The sequence below is a fragment of the Lepidochelys kempii genome, chromosome 1 (assembly GCF_965140265.1).
Source record: "Lepidochelys kempii isolate rLepKem1 chromosome 1, rLepKem1.hap2, whole genome shotgun sequence".
Lineage (NCBI taxonomy): Eukaryota > Metazoa > Chordata > Testudines > Cheloniidae > Lepidochelys > Lepidochelys kempii.
Genome location: NC_133256.1, coordinates 333,932,521 through 333,951,861, shown reverse-complemented (window position 1 = coordinate 333,951,861; position 19,341 = coordinate 333,932,521). Strand labels below are relative to the sequence as shown.

At 40.4% G+C, this 19,341-nt stretch overlaps 1 protein-coding gene across 17 annotated transcripts in view; it reads left to right on the top strand.

The window, feature by feature from the left end:
- Positions 1 to 19,341, top strand: part of SEMA3D (semaphorin 3D) — a 196,006-nt gene that overhangs the window by 36,401 nt on the left and 140,264 nt on the right. The window contains exon 1 of one of the 17 annotated variants that reach the window (XM_073328663.1): positions 4,829 to 5,321. The exons of the other annotated variants lie outside the window; for them this stretch is intronic. The gene's annotated coding sequence lies outside the window, so the exon portion shown is untranslated. Of the gene's footprint in view, positions 1 to 4,828; positions 5,322 to 19,341 lie in introns of those variants that run through there. 17 annotated transcript variants of the gene reach the window in all.

Sequence of the window (19,341 nt, the reverse complement as noted above, 5' to 3'; positions counted from 1 at the left end):
TCTAAACCTTTTATAATTTTTGTTGCTCTCCTCTGGATTCTCTCCAGTTTGTTCACATCTTTCTTAAAGCACAGAACTGAACACAGTACTCCAGCTGAGGCCTGACCAGTGCTGTGTAGAGCAGGACAATAACTCTGTGTCTTACATATGACATTCCTGTTAATACACAGAAGGATATTGGACTTTTTGCAACTACATCACATTGTTGGCTCATATTCAGTTTGTGATTCACGGTAATCCCAGATTGTTAACAACAGTGCTACTGCCCATTTTATAGTTGTGCATTTGAATTTTCCTTCCTAAACATAGTGCTTTGTACTTTTCTTTATTTAATTTCATCTTGTTGATTTCAGACTAGTTCTCCTATTTATCAAGGTTGTTTTGAATTCTAATTCTGTCCTCCAAGGGCTAAAAACCCCTCTGAGTGTGGTGTCATCCACAGATTTTATAAGCATTCTCTTCACTTTATTATCCGAGTTTTTAATTAAAATATTGAATAATACTGGACCCAGGACTGACACCTTCAGGATTTCAGTAGGTACACCCTCACAGTATGACAGTGAACCACTGATAACTATTTTTGAGTACAGATTTTCAACCAGTTGTGCACCCATCTTATAGTAATTTCTTCTAAACCATATTTCCTAGTTTGCTTATGAGAATGTCATATGGGACTGTGTCAAAAGTCTTTTAAAAGCCAGGATATATCAGATATACAGGTTCTCCATTATCCTCTAGGCCACTAATCCTGTCAAAGCAGGAAATTAGATTGGTTTGGCATGATTTGTTCTTGACAAATCCATGCCAGCTATTCCCTATAAATCTATTATCCTTCAGATTCTTACCAACTGATTGTTTAATAATTTGTTCCAGTATCTTTCCAGGTATCGAAATTAGGCTGATTGGTCTATAATTCCCTGCATCCTCTTTGTTTTGCTTTGTAAACATGGGTACTATGTTTGCCCTTTTCCAGTCTTCTAGAATCTCACCATTCCTCCATGAGTTCTCAAAAGATAATTGCTAATGGTTCTGAGTTTGCTTCAACTATTTCCTTAAGCATGCTATGGTGAATTTCATAAGAACATCAGAATGGCCATACTGGGTCAGACCATTGATCCAACTACCCCAATATCTTGCCTCCTGATAGTGTCCATTGCCAGGTGTTTCAGAGGGAATGAACAGAACAGGGCAATTATTAAGTGATCCATCCCCTGTTGTCCAGTCTGAGCTTCTGAAAATCAGAGACCTAAAGACATCCAGAGCACAGGGTTGTGTTTCTGACTATCTTGGCAAATAGCCATTGATGGACCTATCCTCATTGAACTTAGCTAATTCTTTTTTAAACCCAGTTATACGTTGGTTTTCCCATGGCAACAAGTCCCACAGGTTGATTATGCATTGTGTGAAGAACTACTTTCTTATGTTTGTTTTAAACTTGCCACCTATTAATTTCATTGGGTGACCTTGGTTCTTGATTTTATACACTTCTGTCATATCCCTCTTTCTGAAGCTCAGCACTCCCAGTCTGTTTAATCTCTTCTCATATGGAAGCTGTTCCATCCCCTAATCATTTTTGTTGCTCCTCTCTGTACTTTTTCCAATTCTAATATATCTTTTTTTGAGATGGGATGACCAAAACTGTGTGCAGTATTCAAGGTTTGGGTGTACCATGGATGTATATAGTATGTATCCCTTTTTTAACTGTTCCAAAAAATTCTGTTATCTTTTTTGATTGCTGATGGACATTGAGCAGATGTTTTCAAGAAACTATTCACACTAATGCCAAGAACTTTCTTGAGTGGCAATAGCTCACTCTGTTTGTATAGTTGGGATTGTGTTTTCCAGTGTGCTCTACTTTGCATTTCATCTGCCATTTTGTTACGCAGTCACTCTGTTTTGTGAGATCCCTTTGTAACTCTCTGCAGTCCGCTTTGGACTTAACTATCATGAGTAATTTAACGTTGTCTGCAAGCTTTGCCACCTCACTGTTTACCCCTTTTTCCAGATCATTTATGAATATATGGAACAGATTTGATCGCAGTGCAGACCCTTGGGGGACCCTGCTATTTACCTCTCTCCACTGTGAAAACTGACCATTTATTCCTACCCTTTGCTTCCTATTTTTTAACCAGTTACTGATCCAAGAAACGACCTTCCCTCTTATCCTGCTTATTTTGCTTAGGAGATTTTGGTGAGGGACCTTGTCAAAGTCTTTCTGAAAAACCAAGTACACTCTGTCCACTGCATCACCTTTTCCATATGTTTGACTCCCACAAAGAATTCTAATAGATTGGTGAGACGTGATTTTCTTTTACAAAAGCCATGTTGACTCTGCCCCAACACATTGTTTTCATTTATGTGTCTAGTAATTCTGTTCTTTACTATAGTTTCAACCAGTTGTCCTGGTACTGAAGTTAGGCTTTCAGATCTGTAATTGCCAGGATCACCTCTGGAGCCTTTTTTGAAAATTGGCATTATATTAACTATTAGCCAGTCATCTGGTACAGAGTCTAATTTAAGTGATAGGTTACATGCCACAGTTAGTAGTTCTGCAATTTCATATTTGAGTTCCTTCAGAAATCTTGGGTGAATATCATCTTGCTCCTGGTGACTTATTACTGTTTAATTTATCAAGAGTTCCAAAACCTCCTCTGTCAACCCCTGAATCTGGGACAGTTCCTCAGATTTGCCACCTGAAAAGAATGGCTCATGTGTGGGAATCTCCCTCACATCCTCTACAGTGAGAACTGATGCACATAACTTGTTTAGCTTCTCAACAACGACCCTGTCTTCCTTGAATGCTCCTTGAGTACCTTGATTGTCCATTGATCCCACTGATTGTTTGACAGGGTTTCTGCTTCTATTGTACTTAAGAATATTGTTATTTTTTGTCTTTTGATAATTGTTCTTCAAATTCTTTTTTGGCCTGCCTAATTATTCTTTTACACTTGGCTTGCCAGAGCTTATGCTGCTTTTCCTCATCAGGCCCTTCTGACTTGAATACATCTAAGTTATCTAAATATTCTTTAATCTGTTCTTTCCCTAATTTGACTGGTACAATTTATGTTTTTAGTGAAGGCTGAGGCAAAATAGGTACAAAACACCTCACCTTTCTTGATGTTGTCCATAATTAGTTCTCCCTTCCTGCTAAGAAGAGGACACACACTTTTCTTTATCTTTTTCTTGCTCCTAATGTATTTATAGAATGTCTTCTTATTGCTTCTTATGTCCCTTGCTAGGTGTAACTATTTTATGCCTTAGCTTTTGTCAAGGTTCCTTCCCCACTCTGAACTCTAGGGTACAGATGTGGGGACATGCATAAAAACCTCCTAAGCTTACTTTTACCAGCTTAGGTTAAAACTTCCCCAAGGTACAAACTATTTTACCTTTTGCCCTTGGACTTTCGCTGCCACCACCAAACGTCTAACTGGTATATTACTAGGAAAGAGTCCGTTTGGAAACGTCTTTCCCCCCAAAATCCTCCCAAACATTACACCCCCTTTCCTGGGAAAGGTTTGATAAAAATCCTCACCAATTTGCATAGGTGACCACAGACCCAAACCCTTGGATCTTAAGAACAATGAAAAAGCATTCAATTTCATAAGGAAGAATTTTAATAGAAGAAAAAGTAAAAAGAATCACCTCTGTAAAATCAGGATGGTAAATACCTTATAGGGTAATTAGATTAAAAACATAGAGAATCCCTCTAGGCAAAACCTTAAGTTACAAAAAGGCACAAAAACAGGAATATCCATTCCATTCAGCACAGCTTATTTTCTCAGCCATTTAAAGGAATCAGAATCTAATGCATATCTAGCTAGATTACTTACTAAGTTCTAAGACTCCATTCCTGTTCTGTCCCCGGCAAAAGCATCACACGGACAGACAGAGAGTCTTTGTTTCTCCCTCCCCCCAGCTTTTGAAAGTATCTTGTCTCCTCATTGGTCATTTTGGTCAGGTGCCAGCGAGGTAATCCTAGTTTCATAACCCTTTACAGGTGAAAGGGTTTTTCCTCTGGCCAGGAGGGATTTTGAAGGTGTTTACCCTTCCCTTTATATTTATGACAGCCTTTCTCATTATGCTCAAGTCAGACATTGGCTTCCTGTTTGCTTCCTTGTGCCATTTAAGGGTCTGTGATTAAATGAAAGTGTTGAATGGTCAGGGTTTCTGAGACCTCTCACTGTATTTCCCACTGCAACAGTTAAGATTGATGTCATCCCTTGGGTTGAACTTTCTGTGACCAGTGTCATGGATTTCTCAATCAAGACATCCTTTGGAGATATGGCAGCTCCCAAGACTAATGACAGGGTGCAATTCAAAACACATGTTTATGTGCTCAATGTTTGTTGTTGTTGTTGTTGTTGCAATATAATTTTTTACATTTATTTTTTATTCCAAACAAGATAATTGTGATTAATATTTCTGTAAGGAAGAACGATGCTTCTTTAGTGCTGTCATTATGGGTAGCTTTGTAAGTGATGTTTTCAGATTTGTCACTATCCATTTAAGTTCCAATAGTAATAGACATTCTTTAGATCATTATTATTATCATGATAATCATGAAGTTTAAGAGATTAAATTAAACAAATAGGGCCACTGGGTTTCCAAAACAATACAGCATTATAGTTCTGAGCCATCTCATTTTGAATTTTTTTTTAGCCACACAAATAAGAAGGTTTCAGAGTAGCAGCCGTGTTAGTCTGTATTCGCAAAAAGAAAAGGAGTACTTGTGGCACCTTAGAGACTAAAAAAATTATTTGAGCATAAGCTTTCGTGAGCTACAGCTTATGCTCAAATAAATTTGTTAGTCTCTAAGGTGCCACAAGTACTCCTTTTCTTTTTACAAATAAGAAGGTGCCTTGTTGAAATAGCTGTAGTTCTGAAATGTAATATCAATACTTTTTGATTGTTCATTTGTTATAATGCTAATGGATTTTAAAATTAAACCTCTTAAAATAAAATTTCTCAGTATGAATATTTAACAATTAAAGTGCAAGAACACCTGTTAAGGGGGCATACAAGACCTTCATGACCCCTGCTGGAGCACTGTGATCCTACCACACCCCACCCCAGGAAATGAGCACCGAAGGTGGGTCCTCCAGGCCTGCCTAGAGAGGCTGCATGGAAGCAGCCAATCAGAGTCCAGCAGGCTCTGATAAAAGGAGCTACAGGGCCTTAGCAGCTCAGTTCCTTGCTGAGAGTAGAGTGTCATGGAAGGGGATCCTGTCTGGCTAAACACGCTTGAGGGATAACCAGAGTTTGGTTCTGACTGCATTTCCCTTAAAGTGGGAGAGATAGGACTGGAGAAATTTAACCCTGAGGTAAGGGGTGAAGATAAAGGGGCCAGGTGGGAATAGGCCTGGGGAAGTAGCAGCAATGAATTGAAGGGAGCTGTATGTGTCTGGTGTTTGTAAGTCCATGGGTTGGAACATGCAGTGGGTGAGCCTGGGTTCTCTCACCAGCTACTAGTGAAGTGGTGTAAACCCTGAGAAGAGAGCAAGGTTTGTTTGGAAGCTCAAGCAAATGGCTGAATTTAAAGGGCTCAGAGCTGGGGCTGAAGACCTTGGTGAGGGCAGATAGTGTTTTTGAACTCTCTGCTACCCAGTGTGAAGTAGGTGAAGGACTGATCTGAAGAAGACCTGCCAAGCAAGGCTGATACTTAGTTGGATAGTGGGGCAGGACTGCAGGAACAGGGTTCCTGTGCTTTTGACCTCACACACACTGCATGTATGAGATTATGTTGCATGGAGGTTGCCATTTTATACAGAAACATGCTGGGGGGGATCCTGCCTGTGGGTTGGGGTCACACTGGGGTGGGTGATAGGGGCAGAATACCTGCACTTGCAAAAGCAGGGCTACATGTCTGTTGATAACCTACAGGGGGTGCTAGGAGCAGGGAAAGGCTTACTGTATTGCTTGCAGCAGCAGGAGGTGCCCAAGAGGTGTGTCCCCCATTACACCACCACATATATTATCTTGTCTACAGCTGACAATTTCATATTCTCTTCGATCCCAAAGAGAACAGCCAGTTTCAATAATCTCTTCTTGACGTTTTTCTTAATATTCCAGTGCCTAGAAGTAAATTGCCTGTATTCAAGCTATTCAGTGGCCAGAACTAGCATGACAATACAGTACTTGATTCTGAATTCATCGGCTCTCTCAGTTGGTTTTATTTTGGTCTGTTTTCAAATTAACAATCTAAGAGGCAATAACATTCACAAAGAGTACAAAACACATAATTCAGTAGGTATAACACTTGCAAATTATCACTGAGCATCAAAAGAATTAATTTGTGTGTTTCCTATTGGACTGTCTTTTTTTTCTTGCCTCACAGAGGTTTATCTTCCTGTGGGAATGTAAGTGATACCAAAGGCAGCAGGTTTTGAAAGCAGCTGCAGATAATAGTGGTGGAGAAGTATTTGAAGGAATTTTGATATTTCAGCTCTGCTTTGACACCAAAAATGTCTCGAGAAATCTGGTGTTCTGCCAATGAAAATACAGGTGACCATTGATTGGTGATTGTTACTTGAAAGCACTGTCTATGTGTCCATGTTCTAATAGTTTATAGTAAGTTTTATGAACATAATTAGCTGGAACGCAGCTGTTGTAAAGCACCATAGCTCAATCTAGCCCAAGTAGACTATTGTGGATCAAAATACATATGTGACCTCTTTAACAGTTGTAAAACACCATATCTAGTGTCAGCCACATTGTTATGGGGAAGGGAATGAGACGGACAGAAAAGGAGATACACTCATCTCATACAATACCATGTAATTAGCAGCACAATTTATTATTTCCACAATTGAAAGCTACTGTAAAAGGATTGCAATTCTGCTCCTACTGGAGTCAATGGCAAAACTCCCTTTCTCATTAATGGATATGAGAAGTATACAAGCTTTTCTATGTGTATGTTAAACATGTACTAGAATAAAAATGTATTAAAGTGCAGTAGTTGTAGAGCCTCAGAGCTCGGACACCTCATTGTGAGACTGACTCAGCAAGGTGCTGAGCACCTATTTTAATCCACCAACTGCCTTCTGCTTTCACAGATTTCATTAGGAGTTGATGGCAGACAGCAGCACATTGATAGGGCCGTTAAGTGTCTACAGCAGCAATAACAATGTGCTATATAAAAAATGAAATACAAGCGTGGGTGTTCCCTGAAAAGTGACTGACTATGGCCTTCTGAGTTTTCATTTTCATTGTAACTCATTGATTTCCATACTGAATTTATTTGGTTTAGAAATCTAATAGGTGCTTGCTCTAACACCCAATCCCATAGGCGCACCCTGGATTCTTGCAGTGAAGGTGGGTTCTTTTCACACAATGAAAATTCTGCAGGTCCGATTACATTTTTTTTGCAACCTCACTGTGTTCAGATTATGACCTGAGTGATACCTTTGCAAACTCCTAGTGTAGGGGTTTCATCAGCTAGATTTCAGTTTCAAGTTACTACAAAACCTCATTGTACCAATCTCATCTTGATACATGAGGCAGGGGAATGGGAAAAGCTTCGGCTGCTTTGGATTGTTTGATGTTGTGTATCTCCTATGTAATTGTGTTTTTAAGTAGCATGATGTGCCCTTTGGAGGAATTTCTTTAGGACCAAAACCAAGTGTTTACATTTTTAAATTTTTCCTCTGGGATTTGAGAATATTTGCTAAAATATTAGTTTACCTAAGTAAGACTTAAAACTGTCATTATGCCAATGTTTGATACTTTTAACAAACACACAGGTGGTTGTAGTAATTCTGTTTGTTAAAGCATTAGACACCCAGGAAACAATACAACTGAAATGGTTGTTGCAAAGCCTGGTCAGTTTTGCAAATGCAGTGGATGGCACAGATTCAGATCCCATTTTGTAAGAAACTTCTAAGTTTGAGAAGCTTTTGATAAATGGTTCCAGTTTTGACCGGTACTTGTTATCAAATGGAAGGTGTTCCAAATCCCAGTATGTCTGCCTAATTTAATAGGGATATTTAGAAATCAAAGTTACATTATTGGCATGTAAAAAGCATATGCACGCTGAATAAAATATGAAGATGATCCCTTATGTTAAGTATTAACTTTGCTTGTGGGAAGTCTCTGCAAGTCCTTAATTTGCTGTCTACTTTAATGCAAAACATATATGTATAAAAATCTGAGACATGAAGATCATAGCTGAAGTATTTGAAGTGGTGTAGGGTTATGTAACTACATTTGCAATATCTTTAGTATGAAAAATGATTTAAAAGCAGTTGAAAAGCTGCTTTGTGGAATCCTCTGGGAAATGGGAATCAAATCAAATGCCAAATGTGGCTCATGGCAATTTTTATCTTGGGCAATGATCATAATAAATGGCTCTCAAACAAAGATACTTGCAATTGGCAGAAGGCAACAATCAGTGGTGCCCTCTATCTCAACTCCCTTTCATCATCCCTGAATTCCAAGCCAATATGAGTTGAGCCAGTAAAAACAAGCAAACTGTGGTGGATGGTGCATAATTGATCATGTGGCAGAGTATACTGATAACTATGGCGATTTGCAGACCTAAACCATACATCACCATATCCAGAGCCCCATGGGATGTACTTTTCAGATCTTAAAATGGTGTCATTGGTGCTTGAGTTGCACACTCTCACTTTACATATCATCACTTTATATTATTGGATAGATGCCTTCCAGTCATTGAGATATGGATGCGCGTCTCAGAACAAGCCATGGGTGGGGCTGGAGAAAACACCCCTTCAGGAAAGGAACATAAATTATGTGCTTATTGATAAATATTAGTAATTAATTTGGAATTGAGACCGCGCCCATGGCTAACATCTGCCTGGAGTAAGGTAAGGGAAAAGACACTTCCCTCCCCTCCTCCCACCCCCCATAATGAGAGCAGTGAGCTACAACAATAGGAATATGCTCAATCCTTTAAACTAATGTTAAAAGAAGCCCTTTAAGGAGGGTATTCAAACCCCACCCTGGGCAATAGGAGATTAATGAGCTAATGTGTGCTGAAGTGGCCCCATGCCATCACACCAGTGGGAAATGTCAGAATTAGAGGGGAAAAAGGGAGAAACCCAGCTCAGTTGATGACAGACCAGGGAGGAGAGCAGGCCTTAAATCCTCAGCTCCAGGAGAGAGGGCTGGCTGAAAGCAGTCATCCAAGGAGATCCTGCCAACTGATGGCCCCTCCCTGAAGGAAAGGAGGGCCTGATGCTGACTCACCTGAAGAAGGGACTATGCCTTTGTTTACTTGTGAACTCTTTTTCAGGGCCACATCCTGACCAGTGCCCTCTGAAGGAGGATTTTTAATGCAGCTGTGGAACCACTCCTTTGTGTTAATTCCCATTTGTTTCTGTTTACTGACCCTCGGGAAGGGGCTTGGCCAAAGGGCTGCGCCTCTTGAGACTGGAGTGCATGCTGAGATACCCAGACACTGCCAAGCATAGACCCGGGTGAGAGCTGGGGCCTGGCCGAGGGGTCACCCTGGCATAGAATCCAGGTGACAAGCCCACATTTTTTTACTGTTCTAACTACTTGAACGTAGGTTGTCAGTGTTTTCCCTTTCACTTTATATTAATGTTGTTGGGCTGACTTTTGCGATTTTTCCTAACAATTCCTTCTAGCATCACTCTGAAAGAGCAATGACTGATCCAGATGGAAATCTGCTTTTGAGAGGCACCTTGTAAAGTTGTCTCCGGTGTTAAGGAAATGGTGTGGATTATGCTGCAGCATTTATAGGCTACTGACCAGCAGAAGCAAATCACCTACAACTATTATTTTGACCAAACATATACAATTTACATTGTTTTGAGATGGGCAATCAGTAACAGAAGTCAAAGGGACACAGATCAATTTATAGATTGAGTCAGTTGGATGACTCACAATGTAATTTTTAATTTTTTTAGGAGGCACATAAGGTTTTTATTATTTTAAACTTGGTTTTTTCTGTTTTTTCTTTTATCCTTTGGCTATTCCTTACATTGTGGATTTTTATATTTAATTTCATACATGTAAATATTTATATAAGTACTTCTAAAACAAGGCAGATATTTGGGTGCCTACATATAGATATAGGTGCCTAAATTTAAATATGCTCATTTAAGTGACTTGCCCTAGGTCTGACAACTCCCAGGGCTGTGCTGTAACCCCCAGAGCTTCTTTTTTTCATATGTGGCTAAACATTACTAGAGGCCGTCCACCCTCCTATAATCCCTAAAGATCACATTAGACTCTCTGGATCAACCTGGAACCTACTGAAAACTGTTCACACTGTGGGTGTCACTATTATTATTTATACTCACTTCCAGAATCTCTTGGGTGAAATGAGATGGTACAAAAATTTGTTACTGTGTTCATCTTTGTGTACATTAATATCTTGGCAGTCAATTTTGGCCTCAAATTTCTTTATCAGCAATATGGCAGCCCTTGAGCTTTCAAATATGGCAATTCTGTTATGAGTCATCTTATCAGTTGTCATTGCTGAGAGGAAGTATGTCCAAGGGTTAGGGTGTTTGTTTGGGACCGGAAGTTCAATTACCTGCACTGCACAGACTTTCTGCATGACCTTGGGCAAGTCCATCTCTATGGGTCTTGGTGCTCCAACTGTAAAATACTGCCTACTGTAGAGGGATATTGTGAGGCTCAATACATTAAAGGACTGCAAGGTGCTCAAATACTATTGTGTATGTGTGTGGGTGGTGCAGGGGGACAACTGGGCCAGATGAAGTGATGGTGATTCATTTCTGTTACGCTTCTCAGGCCACCCAGATCTCCAATCGCCTTTTTGCCACCTACCCAGGGAGTCTAGTCTATGCCAGCTGGGTGTTACTCCATAACACGACTGGCTGTTGGCCATTCAAGCACTCTTCTCTGGCCTATACCGCCTCTGCTAGTTGACAATAGCTGCACCCCCGCCCAAGTCCCTTCAAAGTGTCCTGCTATCCAGCCTGTGATCACCAGATACCACCAGGAGTCCCACATCTGTTCCCAAAGGAACAGCATAGCTCAGTTTTACCTTAGCCCACTGCTCCTGTGTCACACACACCACTTAAATTTCCTTTAAAAAATGATAATCAAATTCATTGAAGAAAGAAGAGCAATTCAAATAGAAACAAGAGAGTGAGGGAAACAAATGGTAACATACAAAACCAAACCAGGGCCTACACTAATAATCGCCTTTCCTATCCAACAAAGTAGATTCTCACCCCAAAGTTCAGTCTTTTGCAGCGCTTCCTAACTGGAAGGAGCCAGGGCCCATTCTTTCACCTACTGCTCCTCTGTGAATGGATGCAGGGTGTCTTTCTCCACCATGTGATGTGCAGAATCAGACTTTTGCCTTTATTTGCAGACAGGGCCATCCCCTTATGGTCTTATAGTTCTTTATCCCTTCCGAGTGGCTTCAGTGATCATAGTTTTGTCTTTGGGGGTTTTCCATGGGCTTTTCTGGTTTGTTGCAATGGTAGACAATTGAGCAATACATTACATAATTAGGCAGGGAAGAGTGATAACTCTCTGCCACTTGATTGGGCCATCACTGAGACACATTCCTTGGTGATTCACTTTCACTACAAGATCATAAGGGCATAAATTTCAGTATAGCTACATTAATCCTTAACTAGTACCCATACACACAACTCAGTGATTTTTGTCATTAAGTTATAAGCTTTCATTAGAGACCTCACATGCCACCCTTTATGGATAAATACCATGAAAGTGGTGTATTAGATGTATTGAGCATGTCAGGTCTGAGACAGGAGTTGCTTGTAATAAACAGTGTTGAACCCTTCGCCACTTGGCACCAGTGGGCCTCTGTACAATGCTAGCTGCAGATCTGACTCATTGTTGTAGCATGTTGGTGAAAGTTCTTGGCCTATGTTGTTAAATTCATCTTAACTTTCTCTGGATGACATTTGTCTTTCTGTGATGAACTGTATATCTGAACCTGTAGGGAGGTCTTCAGTTAAAACACAATTTTGAAGTGCCCATCTCAGTGTCACTTTCATGGCCCTGTTTTATATTGTCCTTGAAATGGTATTGTGTGGCCCAACTTGTGCTATGTAAGGGCAACTTATGACTTCAGTCTTCTTTTGCCATCATTCTTTTGGCTTCAACATGTTTTTCTTGTGTTAGTAGTTTGTTTGATGTTAAAGATGAAGGAATTTGGGCTTGGGCTCAGGAAGCCAAGCAGGATGGCAAGTGTCTCTTTCAAGGTGCTCAGTGAGTGCCTTCGCCATACATTGGGTGCTATCCTTGGGTTGGGCTTTTGGGCACCTGGGGCAGCTTAGGTGGGGGGTTGGAAGAAAGCAAATTTGGCACGGTAGCAAGTGCTTCCTGAAAGGTGCCAAGTGTCCTCAAATCTCTCAAAAATCTATATATTTTGGTTACATATGGCTGCCAAGATGCTGCGGTACTCTGGGCTTCTGGCATGTAGGGATATCCTGGCCACGGCCTTTTCCCTGGAAAGGGCCCCAAGAAGGGGAGGCTGTATGTTACATTGACTCTATGCCACCCCAGAATTCCAAACACAGGGAGTATTCTCAAGTGGCCCTTCTAGTCAGCGGGAATGGTACTACGCAGCCGTAGCAGGGTCCGATGAAGTGAGCTGTAGCTCACGAAAGCTTATGCTCAAATTTGTTAGTCTCTAAGGTGCCAGAAGTACTCCTTTTCCTTTTGTCGTAGCAGGGTCGAAGATCTAGACCAGTGAGAATTGAGGCTAGTCAGCACCTCAGAGGAAATGTTCACTAGTTTGGATAATTGGGTCCTTAGGATGCCTTTTTCCCTTAGGCCAGGTCTATATTACATAAACCTGAGCGATGGCGTTATACTGCCCTAGCCCCTTCTCCCGCTGACATAGTCCACCTCTGTGAGAGACGGTAGCTAACTGCCGACAGGAGACTCTCTCCCCCGTCAGCGGAGTAGTGTCTTCACTGAACCGCTACAGCTGCATTGTTGCAGCATTCTGAGTGTAGACCTGCCCTCAGACAATCACTGGTCCCATTAAAATCAATGGCCTAACTCCCACTGACCTCAGCAGGGCCAGGGTTTGGCCCTTAGAGCAAACATCTTACTCCCATTCATTGACATTAGTAAAAATTCCGCACTCCAGATGCAGGGATAACAGAGCCACTGAAAAGGTAGATTGTAGAGATTTAAAATATTCATTTCTAGTTTGCTCTTGATAGTGCATAGCATCCAGGCTTGATAAATTGGCAAAGCTGCTCTAAAGATTTCTTGCCTTTGCAACTAGGTTTCTATTTGCTTGAATGTCTTGGACTCTGTTTAGTTGCAATTTTTTTTCAGCGGATACCTAATACCTTTTCCATTTTGATGCATAACTTCTTTCATCAGGGAGACTTTTCTTCGTGGCTGGAACATGGCATTTATAATCACAAATTCTGAGATCTATTTCCATCTCTGCGCCTTATCAAGGCTCTTAACCACTCTGTGCCTCAGCATTCCCAAATGTAAAATCAAGATAATTACCTTTAGTGCCCTGAGGGATGGCTCAAGGATGTATACATTATTTATTCTAAATGCTGAGTTGATGAAAGGCACTATATAAGTACAAAATATTGTTGTTATTGATCTGATTTGTTCATGGGGTGTGTGTGTGTGTGTGTGTGTATATATATATATATATATATATATATATTCCTTCTGGTTCCTTGTACAAAATTGTCCTTCTCAAGGTCAGTCCCCATAAGGCTGTTGTATAATAAATATATATTTAGTTGGTGGTTGTATTTATAAGATCCAGCTGTATCTGTCACCCTTTTTAAATGCCTCACTGAAGGATTTTTTTTTTTTTTTTTTTTTAAAATTCTGTCTGGCTTTATTTTTGGATGTCTCTCAATTCCTCTCAAAGTTGAGCTGCAGCTGTGAAGAGAGAACTCTTTAATCCAGAGGGTTGGGAGTTAAAAGCACTAAAGCAGTGTGGAATATCTCGTATAGGCTAGTTAATCACGAAGATCCCAAAGTGTCTTGTAGTCATAAGGGTCCTCATGGCTGAGAAGATGTCAGAAGTCTTGTGAGGAGGTTTACCTGTGTTGTACAGCCTCGATTGCCCAAAGGTGCTGGGGACACAAACAGCTCTTACTATAATCAGAGGTACCAGCTGTGCAAAATACTAAACCTATGGGCTGGATGCTGCAAGCTTTTACTCACACGAGTAGTCCTTATTCTCGTGAACATTCCCAATCAAGGTGGCACAACTACTTGTGTAAGAAGAGTTACTCATATGAGTAAAGGCTTGCAAGATTAGCAGTTCAGCCACTTTTATGCTTTGCTTTTTAAAAAAAAAAAAAATCCATCTACTCAAGTCCTGGTACTGTTCCAAAGACCACACAGCTCTATAAGAGTCTTTCCATTGGCCTTGGACTGGTGACTTGTTGCTTTTTGATATATCGTATTGTTCTGGTACCTCCATCTCTAACTTTGTTTCTTAGACTAAAAGAATGGGCCTAGACCAGGTTCATGGCACTTAAGGTTTTGGCTCCTGGAGTCCCGTGACTAAATGAGAATCTCAACCTCTTCTTTTAAAAGTAAGCTCCAGCCCACGTATCTGTAGATAAAAATGTGAAAAATAAACGTAGCACTCTAAACCCAGAAGGCAAATCATAAGATTCCAAATATATTTATTAAATCTCATTATTTTTAAGCCAATCCCATAATTTTTTTGTTCCCATCTCATGATTTTTGAATGTGTAGGGTTGAAAATACTACCTTTTTAGTTAATCCTTTATACAAAGGAATCGTGTAGTTTGTCAGTCATGTCCTTAACCTCTTTAATTGCCCCCTTTATGCCTAATAGTACAGTGCAGATTCACCCTCTTGCAGGCTTCCAGCTTCTGATATACTTACAAAGGTTTTAAGAAGTGTGTGCATGTGTATTTTCCTTGCTCTCCAAGTTAGACAGTCAGATGAAGAGTCAGTATTTGGCTTAATATGATTGAGTTTTGTTCTCCGCTACATCATCAATTGAAATTGGCAGTCATTTCAGTAGGCTGTACATGGGAGAAGCAGGTATCTATTTAGGTACCGATTTTTGGATTCCCCGGATACCTGACTCCAATGAAGGGAGGTTCTGATACATATTTTATCATGCCCAAATTCTTGGATGAGAGGTCCTTGAAGGGCAACCCCCACTCAAGATGGAAACTACTGTGCATGTAATTTCTTATTTTTAAAAGATCCATAATTCTGGAAGATGTAGGACTCATTCAGTGTGATGGCTGTACAACAAAGCTGAAAACAAGGCACTCATCTACCCAGTAACTAAGAGGTTAAAAGTCTGGAAAGCCCTGTTATGTCCTGTGCAGAACTGATTCATCTTTGCACTTATGTTGCTCTCACTTTGTACTCAAAAAACCCCCCCAAGCCACTATTGTGGTTTAAACCAAACCGGAAAATAATTCTATGTTTAATGGCGGTGTTGATCCCTCCCCCCGCAGAATAGCTCTGCTAGACCCAGAGGACATTGACACTGCATCCTTCTCAAAACAGCTTTTGCTTTTTATGTGTGTTGTGCTAAAGATAAGCTGAGTCCTGGCGTAACACAGGCAGAAAACTCTGTTAGGTCAGAGCAGCAGCAATTCCAAACCCCTTGGAAATGGTACAGTTAGTGAATATTAACTTATTTTAAAATAATAATCTGATATCCTTACTCACCCCAAGCAGTCTGTTACTCCACAAGGAGTCTCAGTGATTCCATTTTAAATATTTATGAAGAATAAAACAGTGATCACTTAATACTCTGAAGTTTGCCCACAGGCAAAGAATAAAGCATTAGGAAAAGTTCCATCTTTTATTTAGTTTAAATTCAGTGAAATGTGAGTCCTCAGTCTCCAGCCACAAGACTTACTGCAAACATTGCATGGTATAAGGAATGAGTAGGATGAAGAGAGGAGGGATGGTTTTGTGACCCCAGGAAGTGAATGGGCATTCAAGGGATGTGAGTTCTGATTCAGGCTCTGTTACAGACTTCTTGTGTGACCTTGCACAAGTCCTTTCTTCTTTCTGTACCTCCATTTTCTAGTAACAACACTAGAATAACAATGCTTACCTAGCTCATAATGGAGTTGTGAAGATAAATGCATTAACGTCTGTGAATTGCTCAGATACTATGGTGATGAGCACTCTAGAAGAGCCTATAAAAGGTCTATAATGTTTGGCTAAGATTTAAAAGGATTTAATTACTCTGTAAGATTGTAAACTTACACGTTATAATGCTTCTGCTTGTTCTCTCAATCTCTCCTTAAAATCTGATCCAACCATTAAAAAAATAAAACATCCATCCCAGCAGGGCCATAACTTGGTTGATTACTCCATTGCAATATATCCTTTCTTAAACCTCCTTGAATATCATTTTACACGTGGATTGCACAAAATGTTGATCCAAAATTTAGTTGGACGAGTGACATAAAGAACTCCTCCAAAAGTAATCAAATATATGATTAAAAGAAACCAAAATCTGTTGGAATTGTAAACTAAAAAAATCCTTCCCCCCACATCTCTCAATTCTGTACCTTACATGCTAAATCCAAGCAAGCTATACTTCATAGAGTTCATGGGCTGTGCATCAAATAATGAGGCCGTACACTGGTGATAGGAATCAAAAGTAATAAGTTAGTATAGAACAAACATTTGATCAGTCTTCTTCTAGTATGAATCCTACATTTCTGTAGCCGACAGACACCAAATCACAATAGCTTGAAGTTAAATCTGGTCTACACTAAAAAATTAGATTGACCTAGCCTACGTCACTCAGGGCTGTGAAATTTTGCACCTGTGTGATTAATCAGGTTGAACTAACCTCCACTGTAGGTACAGCATGGTCAATGGAATAATTCTTCCATTGACCTCGCTACCACCTCTTGGAGAGGTGTATTAACTGCATAGATGGGGGGGAAAACCCCTTCCATCAGTGGAGAAAGTGTCTATACTGGAGTGCTACAACAGCACGGCTGAAGTGTTGTAGCTTAGATGTCATAGTGTAGACATGACTTTAGAGACGATAAACAAGCTGAACTTATTAACAAACCTTTCAAAACAGGAAACACGGGCTGATAATGAATTGCTGGTAATTGGTGGTTGGCGGAATTTTGTATCCGTAGTACAGTGGTGGTACTTAAAAAAAAAAAATTAATTGCCTTAGGTTTCTCATTTAAAGTCTGCAGTTAGCTAAGCTCAATATTTGCAGTACTCATGGTATTTCTCATAGGGAGACACAAGAGGAACCAGATATAGAAGTAACCTTTTCTGTTTAACTTAAATAAAACTGGCACATCTATTAGCACCACAATTGTACCAAACAGTTGCATACATTTCCCACCATAGCAAGAAACCTGCTAGTGCAATATTACAGAAAAGCAAATCTGATTAAACATCTGTTATATCAGATCAATAAACTGAGAAAGTTCTTGCTATGAGTTGCAGTAAATGAAATCCCCTGCTCAATTGTTTGTATCCTCCACCTTTTAATGTCCAGTGTTCTAGATGGAAAGTTCTGTGGGGCAGGGACTGTCACTTACTACATGACTCTGTAGTCCCTACCAGAAGGGGCCCTGTCCAAGATGAGACCTTATATGCTACCCCAATGTAAATGTTTAGTAATATTAAAATTTGAACATGTTGTACTCATTATGTTCAAGCAGCAGTCTCCCAAATGCTGGATACCAGTTGGTGGAAGATGGAGAAATGGGTGACAACAGATGGCATGTAAGAGAACAATTGGGAAAGATGTTGCTGTCATGGAAACAGACTGCAACAGAGCAAGAAACATGTCATTAGACAGACTGAGGTGGAAACACTATGTTGCCATATGTGTCATGAGGCATGGGAGCATCTAATAATAAACAAATTCCCCAGTGCAAGCTTCTTAATGCAACTTGCAAGTATTGATAACAACAATATTATGGATTGCCAGCTGGTGACAAATTTCCATCACAAATTGTTGCCACGATAGAACCAGTTCCTACACATTCAGAAACATAAGCCTCCTCCATTTGAGGTGCTCCTCTAGCTCCTGGTAGGAGTTGTAGTCTTATCCTGTTTGAGCCCATTGGTGAAGGGGTTCATAACACACTTAGCCGTGTGTTATGAACCCCTCCCAGTCAAGGGAGTTTTATCCCAAGCGTGTGAGGTGCATGGAAGGACAAGTCCCAGTTTGTAAAAACCCATCACTACTGGTCATCAGCAGGGATAGGCCCTGAATCCCGAAAGCTCAAACCTCCATTATTGGAGGTCTCTGGTTCCATTCATGCTGATGATCTGGTGTGGGGGTTGCAAAAAGTAAACTAAGTAGAGAGGTACTCACAGCTTCCTCAGCAAACTGTCAGCACAGACCTGGGGGCGGGGTGTGTGTGTGCAGGGGGGGAAGACTCTAGTTCTTCAAACGGGCTACAGCAGGTGTGTGTCTCCATGTGTAGGGCAATAGTAGCTGCAGGGTCAGTTGATTAACAGTTTGTGATTTCTGCCTGGAGTTATTCAGACATTAGCCTTTGCCAATAAAACCAGGGAACATTTAATTGGTTAGGCAGGTAGCCCCAAGATACAGCTCCTGAAGTTTCTCTTACTGTCATCGTGACACTTTTTTTCGTTTTTGATGGTGGGGAGGGTTCTTATTTTCTCAATAGCAGGCAAAGGTGCTTCCTTAGGCAGGCTTCCTGCCCATTCTCTGTGCCCACTTATTTAATAGCTGTGTGAAACCATCCAACTCTCTGCAGGGAAGCTCTGCATCTTCTGGGAAATGTTATGCTGCCAGCAGCAGCTCTCAGCATCTGTTTATTGGGTGTCAACTTCACACTTGTAGTGCCTCTAGAGATTTGTCTACTGCCTTCTTGTCTTAGATGCCAAGGTAATGATACCTAGAACATATTTAATATAGACACATAATGCGTTCAGTTCGCTCTGATCAGGGTATATGCTGTAATGAAAATAATATTATGGTGAGGTTTGTCCTATGAGTTCTGTTTGAGTATTTTTTAAACTATTAAACTGTTTCACTCTCTCATCTCATTTTCCTTTTCAAATGAGTAAAGCTACAATCGGGTTTTTTAGGTGACTTAAATGCGCTGTTCCTGAGGACCTAGTATTAAAGCAGGCGTGCCTGAATGTTTCAGAGCTCACAAAAATGGGTAGCTAAGGCATAATTTTTTTCAAAAATATCTGTACAATTTTGAATATCCTTTGCACATGCATTCAACACAATAGTGTACACGTACTGAGATCTGTGGGTACAAATCACCATCTGGACAGCTGGCTGCTGGGATGCTGTCAAATATGTGATATCACCGAATGACACAAGCTCCTCTCAGCCTTCAGCCAGAAAATGTAGACTGGAGTTGGAAAAACAGAAAC